The 15,369-nt window shown below is 38.6% G+C and overlaps 14 non-coding genes across 14 annotated transcripts; all 14 read left to right on the top strand.

Annotated features, from left to right (window-relative positions):
* Positions 1-508: 508 nt before the first annotated feature.
* On the top strand, positions 509-580 carry TRNAC-GCA (transfer RNA cysteine (anticodon GCA)). The gene has a single exon. It is a non-coding gene; the product is annotated as a tRNA-Cys (tRNA).
* Positions 581-1,577: 997 nt separating this feature from the next.
* On the top strand, positions 1,578-1,649 carry TRNAC-GCA (transfer RNA cysteine (anticodon GCA)). Its single transcript has one exon. It is a non-coding gene; the product is annotated as a tRNA-Cys (tRNA).
* Positions 1,650-2,656: 1,007 nt separating this feature from the next.
* On the top strand, positions 2,657-2,728 carry TRNAC-GCA (transfer RNA cysteine (anticodon GCA)). The gene has a single exon. It is a non-coding gene; the product is annotated as a tRNA-Cys (tRNA).
* Positions 2,729-3,725: 997 nt separating this feature from the next.
* TRNAC-GCA (transfer RNA cysteine (anticodon GCA)) lies at positions 3,726-3,797 on the top strand. The gene has a single exon. It is a non-coding gene; the product is annotated as a tRNA-Cys (tRNA).
* Positions 3,798-4,805: 1,008 nt separating this feature from the next.
* On the top strand, positions 4,806-4,877 carry TRNAC-GCA (transfer RNA cysteine (anticodon GCA)). The gene has a single exon. It is a non-coding gene; the product is annotated as a tRNA-Cys (tRNA).
* Positions 4,878-5,873: 996 nt separating this feature from the next.
* TRNAC-GCA (transfer RNA cysteine (anticodon GCA)) lies at positions 5,874-5,945 on the top strand. The gene has a single exon. It is a non-coding gene; the product is annotated as a tRNA-Cys (tRNA).
* A 998-nt stretch (positions 5,946-6,943) lies between these two features.
* TRNAC-GCA (transfer RNA cysteine (anticodon GCA)) lies at positions 6,944-7,015 on the top strand. The gene has a single exon. It is a non-coding gene; the product is annotated as a tRNA-Cys (tRNA).
* A 997-nt stretch (positions 7,016-8,012) lies between these two features.
* Positions 8,013-8,084, top strand: TRNAC-GCA (transfer RNA cysteine (anticodon GCA)). Its single transcript has one exon. It is a non-coding gene; the product is annotated as a tRNA-Cys (tRNA).
* A 1,008-nt stretch (positions 8,085-9,092) lies between these two features.
* TRNAC-GCA (transfer RNA cysteine (anticodon GCA)) lies at positions 9,093-9,164 on the top strand. Its single transcript has one exon. It is a non-coding gene; the product is annotated as a tRNA-Cys (tRNA).
* A 997-nt stretch (positions 9,165-10,161) lies between these two features.
* TRNAC-GCA (transfer RNA cysteine (anticodon GCA)) lies at positions 10,162-10,233 on the top strand. Its single transcript has one exon. It is a non-coding gene; the product is annotated as a tRNA-Cys (tRNA).
* Positions 10,234-11,241: 1,008 nt separating this feature from the next.
* TRNAC-GCA (transfer RNA cysteine (anticodon GCA)) lies at positions 11,242-11,313 on the top strand. The gene has a single exon. It is a non-coding gene; the product is annotated as a tRNA-Cys (tRNA).
* Positions 11,314-12,310: 997 nt separating this feature from the next.
* TRNAC-GCA (transfer RNA cysteine (anticodon GCA)) lies at positions 12,311-12,382 on the top strand. Its single transcript has one exon. It is a non-coding gene; the product is annotated as a tRNA-Cys (tRNA).
* A 1,007-nt stretch (positions 12,383-13,389) lies between these two features.
* Positions 13,390-13,461, top strand: TRNAC-GCA (transfer RNA cysteine (anticodon GCA)). The gene has a single exon. It is a non-coding gene; the product is annotated as a tRNA-Cys (tRNA).
* A 997-nt stretch (positions 13,462-14,458) lies between these two features.
* On the top strand, positions 14,459-14,530 carry TRNAC-GCA (transfer RNA cysteine (anticodon GCA)). The gene has a single exon. It is a non-coding gene; the product is annotated as a tRNA-Cys (tRNA).
* Positions 14,531-15,369: the final 839 nt, after the last annotated feature.

Raw genomic sequence — 15,369 nt, 5'->3', positions numbered from 1 at the left:
CCTAGTTGCAGGTGCAAGCAGGCTGGTCTGAGGAACCAGGCCATTTGCGAACACAAAATAGCTTTTTCTGATGTATTAAATCGAAGATACATGAAAGGGGTGTTTGGTTGTACCTTCAAATACCAAATTGTAGTGGTATGCAGAAATGTTTTTTCACCGTAATTTGGCCCAAAACAATCATACTTCACCACCATATCAGTGATTGTGGTAATCAATCCACAAAGATAAGTAGTCTCGTAAAAACCTCTTCCCCTTTGAGAATGTTTCAAAACAAACATTTTAATTAGAGATATTGGTCCTATGGACCACTGCCTATTCAAATAATATAACAATTAAACATATACATTTTGTTTTTTAAATGATCCTGTTTTCCTTTAATTAATAATATTAAGAACTACTTCTCCTTTTCCACAGTTTCAAGCTCGTACTTTGTGGCCCAACTGAGCTTGAGCCTCTCACTCTTTCATGATGTACTGATATATTGTCATTCTGATCTTTGAAAACAGTTGGGGATATAGCTCAGTGGTAGAGCATTTGACTGCAGATCAAGTGGTCCCTGGTTCAAATCCGGGTGTCCCCTAAACCTATTTTGGTTTTGGTGTTTGCAGCTGGGATCTTTCATAAAGTCCCTATGGATCACCATTGACAGAGTCAGTGTTCAGTTGGATCTTATACTTTATTAGCATTACAGTGTCACTGCTCAAAACCTGGGAATAAATGCATTTTTACACAGGGCGTGGGAACTTTCTGAAACATCATTGATTTATTTTGGAATCCGGCTCTTCCTTTCACAGCTTCAAGCAAAGAGAATCACTATGAAAACAATTGAAAACTTTGTTATACAGTTTGGTGCTTCCTTGTAGCGCACTAAAGAAATGGCATAGTATACTCGGCAGCGCTGCAGTCAATCTATTTCTCATTTAACCTGTGTCCTCAGTCTTACATATATTCCTCCTCTCCTCTGTGCATACAAAATATGTGTTTGTTTAAAGCACTTCATTCTTGTGCAACGTAGAAACTTTTTAATTTCTCCTTAAAACCTCTGCCTACGTGCAAAATGTATGAACCCTCGTTGCAGATGAAAAAAGGCTGGCTCGAAGACTCAGGCCATTTTCGAACACAAAATGGCCTTTTCTGATATATTAAATTGATGGTACTTGAAAGGGACGTTTGGGTGTACCTTCCAAATACCAAATTGCAGTGGTATGTAGAAATGTTTTTCGTCCATCATTTGGCCCAAAACAATCATACTTCACCACCATCTCGGTGATTGTGGTAATCAATCCGCAAAAGGATAAGGCGTCCCGTAAAAACCTCTTCCCCTTTGCGAATGTTTCAAAACAAGCATTTTATGTACAGGCATTGGTCCTATGGACCACTGCCTGTTCAAATAAAATAACAATGAAACATATAAATATTTTTTTTAAACGATCCCGTTTTCCTTCAATAAATAATATTAAGAACTACTTCTCCTGTTCCACAGTTTTAAGCTTGTCCTTTCCGGCCCAACTGAGCATGATGCTCACACTCTTTCATGAGGTACTGATATATTTTCATTCCGACTCTCACAAACAGGTGGGGATATAGCTCAGTGGTAGAGCATTTGACTGCAGATCAAGAGGTCCCTGGTTCAAATCCAGGTGTCCCCTTGGCCTGATTTGGTTCTTGTGTTTGTAGCTGGGACTTTTCATAAAACCCCTTTGGATCATCATTGACAGAGTCAGTGTTCGCTTGGATCTTACACTTTAACAGCATTACAATGTCACTGCTCAAAACCTGAGAGTAAATGCATTTTATACAGGGCTCGGTATTCCGTATGGGAAATGTCTGAAAAAGCATTGATTTATTTTGGAATCTGGCTCTTCCTTTCACAGCACCAAACAAAGGGAATGGACTATGAAAGCAATTGGCAACTTTGTTTTACAGTTTAGTGCTTCCTTCAATCGCACTACAGAAATTGCATAGAAAAGTGGGCAGCAATGCAGTCAATCTATTCCTCATTTAACCTGTGTCCTCAGTCTTACATGTATTCCACCTCTTCTCTGTGCATACAAAGTATGTGTTTGTTTGAAGCACTTCATTTTTGTGCAATGCATAATCTATTTACTTTCTACTAAAATACGCTGCCCACGTACAAGATGTACGAACCCTAGTTGCAGGTGCAAGCAGGCTGGTCTGAGAAACCAGGCCATTTGCGAACACAAAATAGCTTTTTCTGATGTATTAAATCGAAGGTACATGAAAGGGGTGTTTGGTTGTACCTTCAAATACCAAATTGTAGTGGTATGCAGAAATGTTTTTTCACCGTAATTTGGCCCAAAACAATCATACTTCACCACCATATCAGTGATTGTGGTAATCAATCCACAAAGATAAGTAGTCTCGTAAAAACCTCTTCCCCTTTGAGAATGTTTCAAAACAAACATTTTAATTACAGATATTGGTCCTATGGACCACTGCCTATTCAAATAAAATAACAATTAAACATATACATTTTGTTTTTTAAATGATCCTGTTTTCCTTTAATTAATAATATTAAGAACTACTTCTCCTTTTCCACAGTTTCAAGCTCGTACTTTGTGGCCCAACTGAGCTTGAGCCTCTCACTCTTTCATGATGTACTGATATATTGTCATTCTGATCTGTGAAAACAGTTGGGGATATAGCTTAGTGGTAGAGCATTTGACTGCAGATCAAGAGGTCCCTGGTTCAAATCCGGGTGTCCCCTAAACCTATTTTGGTTTTGGTGTTTGTAGCTGGGATCTTTCATAAAGTCCCTATGGATCACCATTGACAGAGTCAGTGTTCAGTTGGATCTTATACTTTATTAGCATTACAGTGTCACTGCTCAAAACCTGGGAATAAATGCATTTTTACACAGGGCGTGGGAACTTTCTGAAACATCATTGATTTATTTTGGAATCCGGCTCTTCCTTTCACAGCTTCAAGCAAAGAGAATCACTATGAAAACAATTGAAAACTTTGTTATACAGTTTGGTGCTTCCTTGTAGCGCATTAAAGAAATGGCATAGTATACTCAGCAGCGCTGCAGTCAATCTATTTCTCATTTAACCTGTGTCCTCAGTCTTACATATATTCCTCCTCTCCTCTGTGCATACAAAATATGTGTTTGTTTAAAGCACTTCATTCTTGTGCAACGTAGAAACTATTTAATTTCTCCTTAAAACCTCTGCCTACGTGCAAAATGTATGAACCCTCGTTGCAGATGAAAAAAGGCTGGCTCGAAGACTCAGGCCATTTTCGAACAAAAAATGGCCTTTTCTGATATATTAAATTGATGGTACTTGAAAGGGACGTTTGGGTGTACCTTCCAAATACCAAATTGCAGTGGTATGTAGAAATGTTTTTCGTCCATCATTTGGCCCAAAACAATCATACTTCACCACCATCTCGGTGATTGTGGTAACCAATCCGCGAAAGGATAAGGCGTCCCGTAAAAACCTCTTCCCCTTTGAGAATGTTTCAAAACAAGCATTTTATGTACAGGCATTGGTCCTATGGACCACTGCCTGTTCAAATAAAATAACAATGAAACATATAAATATTTTTTTTAAACGATCCCGTTTTCCTTCAATAAATAATATTAAGAACTACTTCTCCTGTTCCACAGTTTCAAGCTTGTACTTTCCGGCCCAACTGAGCATGATGCTCACACTCTTTCATGAGGTACTGATATATTTTCATTCCGACTCTCACAAACAGGTGGGGATATAGCTCAGTGGTAGAGCATTTGACTGCAGATCAAGAGGTCCCTGGTTCAAATCCAGGTGTCCCCTTGGCCTGTTTTGGTTCTTGTGTTTGTAGCTGGGACTTTTCATAAAACTCCTTTGGATCATCATTGACAGAGTCAGTGTTCGCTTGGATCTTACACTTTAATAGCATTACAATGTCACTGCTCAAAACCTGAGAGTAAATGCATTTTTATACAGGGCTCGGTATTTCGTATGGGAAATGTCTGAAAAAGCATTGATTTATTTTGGAATCTGGCTCTTCCTTTCACAGCACCAAACAAAGGGAATGGACTATGAAAGCAATTGACAACTTTGTTTTACAGTTTGGTGCTTCCTTCGATTGCACTACAGAAATTGCATAGAAAAGTGGGCAGAAATGCAGTCAATCTATTCCTCATTTAACCTGTGTCCTCAGTCTTACATGTATTCCACCTCTTCTCTGTGCATACAAAGTATGTGTTTGTTTGAAGCACTTCATTTTTGTGCAATGCATAATCTATTTACTTTCTACTAAAAAACGCTGCCCACGTACAAGATGTATGAACCCTAGTTGCAGGTGCAAGCAGGCTGGTCTGAGAAACCAGGCCATTTGTGAACACAAAATTGCTTTTTCTGATGTATTAAATCGAAGGTACATGAAATGGGTGTTTGGTTGTACCTTCAAATACCAAATTGTAGTGGTATGTAGAAATGTTTTTTCACCGTAATTTGGCCCAAAACAATCATACTTCAGTACCATATCAGTGATTGTGGTAATCATTCCACAAAGATAAGTAGTCTCGTAAAAACCTGTTCCTCTTTGAGAATGTTTCAAAACAAACATTTTAATTACAGATATTGGTCCTATGGACCACTGCCTATTCAAATAAAATAACAATTAAACATATACATTTTGTTTTTTAAATGATCCTGTTTTCCTTTAATTAATAATATTAAGAACTACTTCTCCTTTTCCACAGTTTCAAGCTCGTACTTTGTGGCCCAACTGAGCTTGAGCCTCTCACTCTTTCATGATGTACTGTTATACTGTCATTCTGATCTTTGAAAACAGTTGGGGATATAGCTCAGTGGTAGAGCATTTGACTGCAGTTCAAGAGGTCCCTGGTTCAAATCCGGGTGTCCCCTAAACCTATTTTGGTTCTGGTGTTTGTAGCTAGGATCTTTCATAAAGTCCCTTTGGATCACCATTGACAGAGTCAGTGTTCAGTTGGATCTTATACTTTATTAGCATTACAGTGTCACTGCTCAAAACCTGGGAATAAATGCATTTTAACACCGGGCGTGGGAACTTTCTGAAACATCATTGATTTATTTTGGAATCCGGCTCTTCCTTTCACAGCTTCAAACAAAGAGAATGACTATGAAAGCAATTGAAAACTTTGTTATACAGTTTGGTGTTTCCTTGTAGCGCACTAAAGAAATGGCATAGTATACTCGCAGCGCTGCAGTCAATCTATTTCTCATTTAACCTTTTTCCTCAGTCTTACATATATTCCTCCTCTCCTCTGTGCATACAAAATATGTGTTTGTTTAAAGCACTTCATTCTTGTGCAACGTAGAAACTATTTAATTTCTCCTTAAAACCTCTGCCTACGTGCAAAATGTATGAACCCTCGTTGCAGATGAAAAAATGCTGGCTCGAAGACTCAGGCCATTTTCGAACACAAAATGGCCTTTTCTGATATATTAAATTGATGGTACTTGAAAGGGACGTTTGGGTGTACCTTCCAAATACCAAATTGCAGTGGTATGTAGAAATGTTTTTCGTCCATCATTTGGCCCAAAACAATCATACTTCACCACCATCTCGGTGATTGTGGTAACCAATCCGCGAAAGGATAAGGCATCCCGTAAAAACCTCTTCCCCTTTGAGAATGTTTCAAAACAAGCATTTTATGTAGAGGCATTGGCCCTATGGACCACTGCCTGTTCAAATAAAATAACAATGAAACATATAAATATTTTTTTTAAACGATCCCGTTTTCCTTCAATAAATAATATTAAGAACTACTTCTCCTGTTCCACAGTTTCAAGCTTGTACTTTCCGGCCCAACTGAGCATGATGCTCACACTCTTTCATGAGGTACTGATATATTTTCATTCCGACTCTCACAAACAGGTGGGGATATAGCTCAGTGGTAGAGCATTTGACTGCAGATCAAGAGGTCCCTGGTTCAAATCCAGGTGTCCCCTTGGCCTGTTTTGGTTCTTGTGTTTGTAGCTGGGACTTTTCATAAAACCCCTTTGGATCATCATTGACAGAGTCAGTGTTCGCTTGGATCTTACACTTTAACAGCATTACAATGTCACTGCTCAAAACCTGAGAGTAAATGCATTTTTATACAGGGCTCGGTATTCCGTATGGGAAATGTCTGAAAAAGCATTGATTTATTTTGGAATCTGGCTCTTCCTTTCACAGCACCAAACAAAGGGAATGGACTATGAAAGCAATTGGCAACTTTGTTTTACAGTTTAGTGCTTCCTTCAATCGCACTACAGAAATTGCATAGAAAAGTGGGCAGCAATGCAGTCAATCTATTCCTCATTTAACCTGTGTCCTCAGTCTTACATGTATTCCACCTCTTCTCTGTGCATACAAAGTATGTGTTTGTTCATTTTTGTGCAATGCATAATCTATTTACTTTCTACTAAAATACGCTGCCCACGTACAAGATGTACGAACCCTAGTTGCAGGTGCAAGCAGGCTGGTCTGAGAAACCAGGCCATTTGCGAACACAAAATAGCTTTTTCTGATGTATTAAATCGAAGGTACATGAAAGGGGTGTTTGGTTGTACCTTCAAATACCAAATTGTAGTGGTATGCAGAAATGTTTTTTCACCGTAATTTGGCCCAAAACAATCATACTTCACCACCATATCAGTGATTGTGGTAATCAATCCACAAAGATAAGTAGTCTCGTAAAAACCTCTTCCCCTTTGAGAATGTTTCAAAACAAACATTTTAATTAGAGATATTGGTCCTATGGACCACTGCCTATTCAAATAAAATAACAATTAAACATATACATTTTGTTTTTTAAATGATCCTGTTTTCCTTTAATTAATAATATTAAGAACTACTTCTCCTTTTCCACAGTTTCAAGCTCGTACTTTGTGGCCCAACTGAGCTTGAGCCTCTCACTCTTTCATGATGTACTGATATATTGTCATTCTGATCTTTGAAAACAGTTGGGGATATAGCTCAGTGGTAGAGCATTTGACTGCAAATCAAGTGGTCCCTGGTTCAAATCCGGGTGTCCCCTAAACCTATTTTGGTTTTGGTGTTTGCAGCTGGGATCTTTCATAAAGTCCCTATGGATCACCATTGACAGAGTCAGTGTTCAGTTGGATCTTATACTTTATTAGCATTACAGTGTCACTGCTCAAAACCTGGGAATAAATGCATTTTTACACAGGGCGTGGGAACTTTCTGAAACATCATTGATTTATTTTGGAATCCGGCTCTTCCTTTCACAGCTTCAAGCAAAGAGAATCACTATGAAAACAATTGAAAACTTTGTTATACAGTTTTGTGCTTCCTTGTAGCGCACTAAAGAAATGGCATAGTATACTCGGCAGCGCTGCAGTCAATCTATTTCTCATTTAACCTGTGTCCTCAGTCTTACATATATTCCTCCTCTCCTCTGTGCATACAAAATATGTGTTTGTTTAAAGCACTTCATTCTTGTGCAACGTAGAAACTATTTAATTTCTCCTTAAAACCTCTGCCTACGTGCAAAATGTATGAACCCTCGTTGCAGATGAAAAAAGGCTGGCTCGAAGACTCAGGCCATTTTCGAACACAAAATGGCCTTTTCTGATATATTAAATTGATGGTACTTGAAAGGGACGTTTGGGTGTACCTTCCAAATACCAAATTGCAGTGGTATGTAGAAATGTTTTTCGTCCATCATTTGGCCCAAAACAATCATACTTCACCACCATCTCGGTGATTGTGGTAACCAATCCGCGAAAGGATAAGGCGTCCCGTAAAAACCTCTTCCCCTTTGAGAATGTTTCAAAACAAGCATTTTATGTACAGGCATTGGTCCTATGGACCACTGCCTGTTCAAATAAAATAACAATGAAACATATAAATATTTTTTTTAAACGATCCCGTTTTCCTTCAATAAATAATATTAAGAACTACTTCTCCTGTTCCACAGTTTCAAGCTTGTACTTTCCGGCCCAACTGAGCATGATGCTCACACTCTTTCATGAGGTACTGATATATTTTCATTCCGACTCTCACAAACAGGTGGGGATATAGCTCAGTGGTAGAGCATTTGACTGCAGATCAAGAGGTCCCTGGTTCAAATCCAGGTGTCCCCTTGGCCTGTTTTGGTTCTTGTGTTTGTAGCTGGGACTTTTCATAAAACCCCTTTGGATCATCATTGACAGAGTCAGTGTTCGCTTGGATCTTACACTTTAATAGCATTACAATGTCACTGCTCAAAACCTGAGAGTAAATGCATTTTTATACAGGGCTCGGTATTCCGTATGGGAAATGTCTGAAAAAGCATTGATTTATTTTGGAATCTGGCTCTTCCTTTCACAGCACCAAACAAAGGGAATGGACTATGAAAGCAATTGGCAACTTTGTTTTACAGTTTAGTGCTTCCTTCAATCGCACTACAGAAATTGCATAGAAAAGTGGGCAGCAATGCAGTCAATCTATTCCTCATTTATCCTGTGTCCTCAGTCTTACATGTATTCCACCTCTTCTCTGTGCATACAAAGTATGTGTTTGTTTGAAGCACTTCATTTTTGTGCAATGCATAATCTATTTACTTTCTACTAAAATACGCTGCCCACGTACAAGATGTACGAACCCTAGTTGCAGGTGCAAGCAGGCTGGTCTGAGAAACCAGGCCATTTGCGAACACAAAATAGCTTTTTCTGATGTATTAAATCGAAGGTACATGAAAGGGGTGTTTGGTTGTACCTTCAAATACCAAATTGTAGTGGTATGCAGAAATGTTTTTTCACCGTAATTTGGCCCAAAACAATCATACTTCACCACCATATCAGTGATTGTGGTAATCAATCCACAAAGATAAGTAGTCTCGTAAAAACCTCTTCCCCTTTGAGAATGTTTCAAAACAAACATTTTAATTAGAGATATTGGTCCTATGGACCACTGCCTATTCAAATAAAATAACAATTAAACATATACATTTTGTTTTTTAAATGATCCTGTTTTCCTTTAATTAATAATATTAAGAACTACTTCTCCTTTTCCACAGTTTCAAGCTCGTACTTTGTGGCCCAACTGAGCTTGAGCCTCTCACTCTTTCATGATGTACTGATATATTGTCATTCTGATCTTTGAAAACAGTTGGGGATATAGCTCAGTGGTAGAGCATTTGACTGCAGATCAAGAGGTCCCTGGTTCAAATCCGGGTGTCCCCTAAACCTATTTTGGTTTTGGTGTTTGTAGCTGGGATCTTTCATAAAGTCCCTATGGATCACCATTGACAGAGTCAGTGTTCAGTTGGATCTTATACTTTATTAGCATTACAGTGTCACTGCTCAAAACCTGGGAATAAATGCATTTTTACACAGGGCGTGGGAACTTTCTGAAACATCATTGATTTATTTTGGAATCCGGCTCTTCCTTTCACAGCTTCAAGCAAAGAGAATCACTATGAAAACAATTGAAAACTTTGTTATACAGTTTGGTGCTTCCTTGTAGCGCACTAAAGAAATGGCATAGTATACTCGGCAGCGCTGCAGTCAATCTATTTCTCATTTAACCTGTGTCCTCAGTCTTACATATATTCCTCCTCTCCTCTGTGCATACAAAATATGTGTTTGTTTAAAGCACTTTATTCTTGTGCAACCTAGAAACTATTTAATTTCTCCTTAAAACCTCTGCCTACGTGCAAAATGTATGAACCCTCGTTGCAGATGAAAAAAGGCTGGCTCGAAGACTCAGGCCATTTTCGAACACAAAATGGCCTTTTCTGATATATTAAATTGATGGTACTTGAAAGGGACGTTTGGGTGTACCTTCCAAATACCAAATTGCAGTGGTATGTAGAAATGTTTTTCGTCCATCATTTGGCCCAAAACAATCATACTTCACCACCATCTCGGTGATTGTGGTAACCAATCCGCGAAAGGATAAGGCGTCCCGTAAAAACCTCTTCCCCTTTGAGAATGTTTCAAAACAAGCATTTTATGTACAGGCATTGGTCCTATGGACCACTGCCTGTTCAAATAAAATAACAATGAAACATATAAATATTTTTTTTAAACGATCCCGTTTTCCTTCAATAAATAATATTAAGAACTACTTCTCCTGTTCCACAGTTTCAAGCTTGTACTTTCCGGCCCAACTGAGCATGATGCTCACACTCTTTCATGAGGTACTGATATATTTTCATTCCGACTCTCACGAACAGGTGGGGATATAGCTCAGTGGTAGAGCATTTGACTGCAGATCAAGAGGTCCCTGGTTCAAATCCAGGTGTCCCCTTGGCCTGTTTTGGTTCTTGTGTTTGTAGCTGGGACTTTTCATAAAACCCCTTTGGATCATCATTGACAGAGTCAGTGTTCGCTTGGATCTTACACTTTAATAGCATTACAATGTCACTGCTCAAAACCTGAGAGTAAATGCATTTTTATACAGGGCTCGGTATTCCGTATGGGAAATGTCTGAAAAAGCATTGATTTATTTTGGAATCTGGCTCTTCCTTTCACAGCACCAAACAAAGGGAATGGACTATGAAAGCAATTGGCAACTTTGTTTTACAGTTTAGTGCTTCCTTCGATCGCACTACAGAAATTGCATAGAAAAGTGGGCAGCAATGCAGTCAATCTATTCCTCATTTATCCTGTGTCCTCAGTCTTACATGTATTCCACCTCTTCTCTGTGCATACAAAGTATGTGTTTGTTTGAAGCACTTCATTTTTGTGCAATGCATAATCTATTTACTTTCTACTAAAATACGCTGCCCACGTACAAGATGTACGAACCCTAGTTGCAGGTGCAAGCAGGCTGGTCTGAGGAACCAGGCCATTTGCGAACACAAAATAGCTTTTTCTGATGTATTAAATCGAAGATACATGAAAGGGGTGTTTGGTTGTACCTTCAAATACCAAATTGTAGTGGTATGCAGAAATGTTTTTTCACCGTAATTTGGCCCAAAACAATCATACTTCACCACCATATCAGTGATTGTGGTAATCAATCCACAAAGATAAGTAGTCTCGTAAAAACCTCTTCCCCTTTGAGAATGTTTCAAAACAAACATTTTAATTAGAGATATTGGTCCTATGGACCACTGCCTATTCAAATAATATAACAATTAAACATATACATTTTGTTTTTTAAATGATCCTGTTTTCCTTTAATTAATAATATTAAGAACTACTTCTCCTTTTCCACAGTTTCAAGCTCGTACTTTGTGGCCCAACTGAGCTTGAGCCTCTCACTCTTTCATGATGTACTGATATATTGTCATTCTGATCTTTGAAAACAGTTGGGGATATAGCTCAGTGGTAGAGCATTTGACTGCAGATCAAGTGGTCCCTGGTTCAAATCCGGGTGTCCCCTAAACCTATTTTGGTTTTGGTGTTTGCAGCTGGGATCTTTCATAAAGTCCCTATGGATCACCATTGACAGAGTCAGTGTTCAGTTGGATCTTATACTTTATTAGCATTACAGTGTCACTGCTCAAAACCTGGGAATAAATGCATTTTTACACAGGGCGTGGGAACTTTCTGAAACATCATTGATTTATTTTGGAATCCGGCTCTTCCTTTCACAGCTTCAAGCAAAGAGAATCACTATGAAAACAATTGAAAACTTTGTTATACAGTTTGGTGCTTCCTTGTAGCGCACTAAAGAAATGGCATAGTATACTCGGCAGCGCTGCAGTCAATCTATTTCTCATTTAACCTGTGTCCTCAGTCTTACATATATTCCTCCTCTCCTCTGTGCATACAAAATATGTGTTTGTTTAAAGCACTTCATTCTTGTGCAACGTAGAAACTTTTTAATTTCTCCTTAAAACCTCTGCCTACGTGCAAAATGTATGAACCCTCGTTGCAGATGAAAAAAGGCTGGCTCGAAGACTCAGGCCATTTTCGAACACAAAATGGCCTTTTCTGATATATTAAATTGATGGTACTTGAAAGGGACGTTTGGGTGTACCTTCCAAATACCAAATTGCAGTGGTATGTAGAAATGTTTTTCGTCCATCATTTGGCCCAAAACAATCATACTTCACCACCATCTCGGTGATTGTGGTAATCAATCCGCAAAAGGATAAGGCGTCCCGTAAAAACCTCTTCCCCTTTGCGAATGTTTCAAAACAAGCATTTTATGTACAGGCATTGGTCCTATGGACCACTGCCTGTTCAAATAAAATAACAATGAAACATATAAATATTTTTTTTAAACGATCCCGTTTTCCTTCAATAAATAATATTAAGAACTACTTCTCCTGTTCCACAGTTTTAAGCTTGTCCTTTCCGGCCCAACTGAGCATGATGCTCACACTCTTTCATGAGGTACTGATATATTTTCATTCCGACTCTCACAAACAGGTGGGGATATAGCTCAGTGGTAGAGCATTTGACTGCAGATCAAGAGGTCCCTGGTTCAAATCCAGGTGTCCCCTTGGCCTGATTTGGTTCTTGTGTTTGTAGCTGGGACTTTTCATAAAACCCCTTTGGATCATCATTGACAGAGTCAGTGTTCGCTTGGATCTTACACTTTAACAGCATTACAATGTCACTGCTCAAAACCTGAGAGTAAATGCATTTTATACAGGGCTCGGTATTCCGTATGGGAAATGTCTGAAAAAGCATTGATTTATTTTGGAATCTGGCTCTTCCTTTCACAGCACCAAACAAAGGGAATGGACTATGAAAGCAATTGGCAACTTTGTTTTACAGTTTAGTGCTTCCTTCAATCGCACTACAGAAATTGCATAGAAAAGTGGGCAGCAATGCAGTCAATCTATTCCTCATTTAACCTGTGTCCTCAGTCTTACATGTATTCCACCTCTTCTCTGTGCATACAAAGTATGTGTTTGTTTGAAGCACTTCATTTTTGTGCAATGCATAATCTATTTACTTTCTACTAAAATACGCTGCCCACGTACAAGATGTACGAACCCTAGTTGCAGGTGCAAGCAGGCTGGTCTGAGAAACCAGGCCATTTGCGAACACAAAATAGCTTTTTCTGATGTATTAAATCGAAGGTACATGAAAGGGGTGTTTGGTTGTACCTTCAAATACCAAATTGTAGTGGTATGCAGAAATGTTTTTTCACCGTAATTTGGCCCAAAACAATCATACTTCACCACCATATCAGTGATTGTGGTAATCAATCCACAAAGATAAGTAGTCTCGTAAAAACCTCTTCCCCTTTGAGAATGTTTCAAAACAAACATTTTAATTACAGATATTGGTCCTATGGACCACTGCCTATTCAAATAAAATAACAATTAAACATATACATTTTGTTTTTTAAATGATCCTGTTTTCCTTTAATTAATAATATTAAGAACTACTTCTCCTTTTCCACAGTTTCAAGCTCGTACTTTGTGGCCCAACTGAGCTTGAGCCTCTCACTCTTTCATGATGTACTGATATATTGTCATTCTGATCTGTGAAAACAGTTGGGGATATAGCTTAGTGGTAGAGCATTTGACTGCAGATCAAGAGGTCCCTGGTTCAAATCCGGGTGTCCCCTAAACCTATTTTGGTTTTGGTGTTTGTAGCTGGGATCTTTCATAAAGTCCCTATGGATCACCATTGACAGAGTCAGTGTTCAGTTGGATCTTATACTTTATTAGCATTACAGTGTCACTGCTCAAAACCTGGGAATAAATGCATTTTTACACAGGGCGTGGGAACTTTCTGAAACATCATTGATTTATTTTGGAATCCGGCTCTTCCTTTCACAGCTTCAAGCAAAGAGAATCACTATGAAAACAATTGAAAACTTTGTTATACAGTTTGGTGCTTCCTTGTAGCGCATTAAAGAAATGGCATAGTATACTCAGCAGCGCTGCAGTCAATCTATTTCTCATTTAACCTGTGTCCTCAGTCTTACATATATTCCTCCTCTCCTCTGTGCATACAAAATATGTGTTTGTTTAAAGCACTTCATTCTTGTGCAACGTAGAAACTATTTAATTTCTCCTTAAAACCTCTGCCTACGTGCAAAATGTATGAACCCTCGTTGCAGATGAAAAAAGGCTGGCTCGAAGACTCAGGCCATTTTCGAACAAAAAATGGCCTTTTCTGATATATTAAATTGATGGTACTTGAAAGGGACGTTTGGGTGTACCTTCCAAATACCAAATTGCAGTGGTATGTAGAAATGTTTTTCGTCCATCATTTGGCCCAAAACAATCATACTTCACCACCATCTCGGTGATTGTGGTAACCAATCCGCGAAAGGATAAGGCGTCCCGTAAAAACCTCTTCCCCTTTGAGAATGTTTCAAAACAAGCATTTTATGTACAGGCATTGGTCCTATGGACCACTGCCTGTTCAAATAAAATAACAATGAAACATATAAATATTTTTTTTAAACGATCCCGTTTTCCTTCAATAAATAATATTAAGAACTACTTCTCCTGTTCCACAGTTTCAAGCTTGTACTTTCCGGCCCAACTGAGCATGATGCTCACACTCTTTCATGAGGTACTGATATATTTTCATTCCGACTCTCACAAACAGGTGGGGATATAGCTCAGTGGTAGAGCATTTGACTGCAGATCAAGAGGTCCCTGGTTCAAATCCAGGTGTCCCCTTGGCCTGTTTTGGTTCTTGTGTTTGTAGCTGGGACTTTTCATAAAACTCCTTTGGATCATCATTGACAGAGTCAGTGTTCGCTTGGATCTTACACTTTAATAGCATTACAATGTCACTGCTCAAAACCTGAGAGTAAATGCATTTTTATACAGGGCTCGGTATTTCGTATGGGAAATGTCTGAAAAAGCATTGATTTATTTTGGAATCTGGCTCTTCCTTTCACAGCACCAAACAAAGGGAATGGACTATGAAAGCAATTGACAACTTTGTTTTACAGTTTGGTGCTTCCTTCGATTGCACTACAGAAATTGCATAGAAAAGTGGGCAGAAATGCAGTCAATCTATTCCTCATTTAACCTGTGTCCTCAGTCTTACATGTATTCCACCTCTTCTCTGTGCATACAAAGTATGTGTTTGTTTGAAGCACTTCATTTTTGTGCAATGCATAATCTATTTACTTTCTACTAAAAAACGCTGCCCACGTACAAGATGTATGAACCCTAGTTGCAGGTGCAAGCAGGCTGGTCTGAGAAACCAGGCCATTTGTGAACACAAAATTGCTTTTTCTGATGTATTAAATCGAAGGTACATGAAATGGGTGTTTGGTTGTACCTTCAAATACCAAATTGTAGTGGTATGTAGAAATGTTTTTTCACCGTAATTTGGCCCAAAACAATCATACTTCAGTACCATATCAGTGATTGTGGTAATCATTCCACAAAGATAAGTAGTCTCGTAAAAACCTGTTCCTCTTTGAGAATGTTTCAAAACAAACATTTTAATTACAGATATTGGTCCTATGGACCACTGCCTATTCAAATAAAATAACAATTAAACA

Source organism: Triturus cristatus, chromosome 4_1, assembly GCF_964204655.1.
Source record: "Triturus cristatus chromosome 4_1, aTriCri1.1, whole genome shotgun sequence".
In the NCBI taxonomy this organism is placed as follows: Eukaryota; Metazoa; Chordata; class Amphibia; order Caudata; family Salamandridae; genus Triturus; species Triturus cristatus.
The sequence above is the reverse complement of the archived record's forward strand: the minus strand, read 5'-3'. Positions and strand labels throughout refer to the sequence as shown.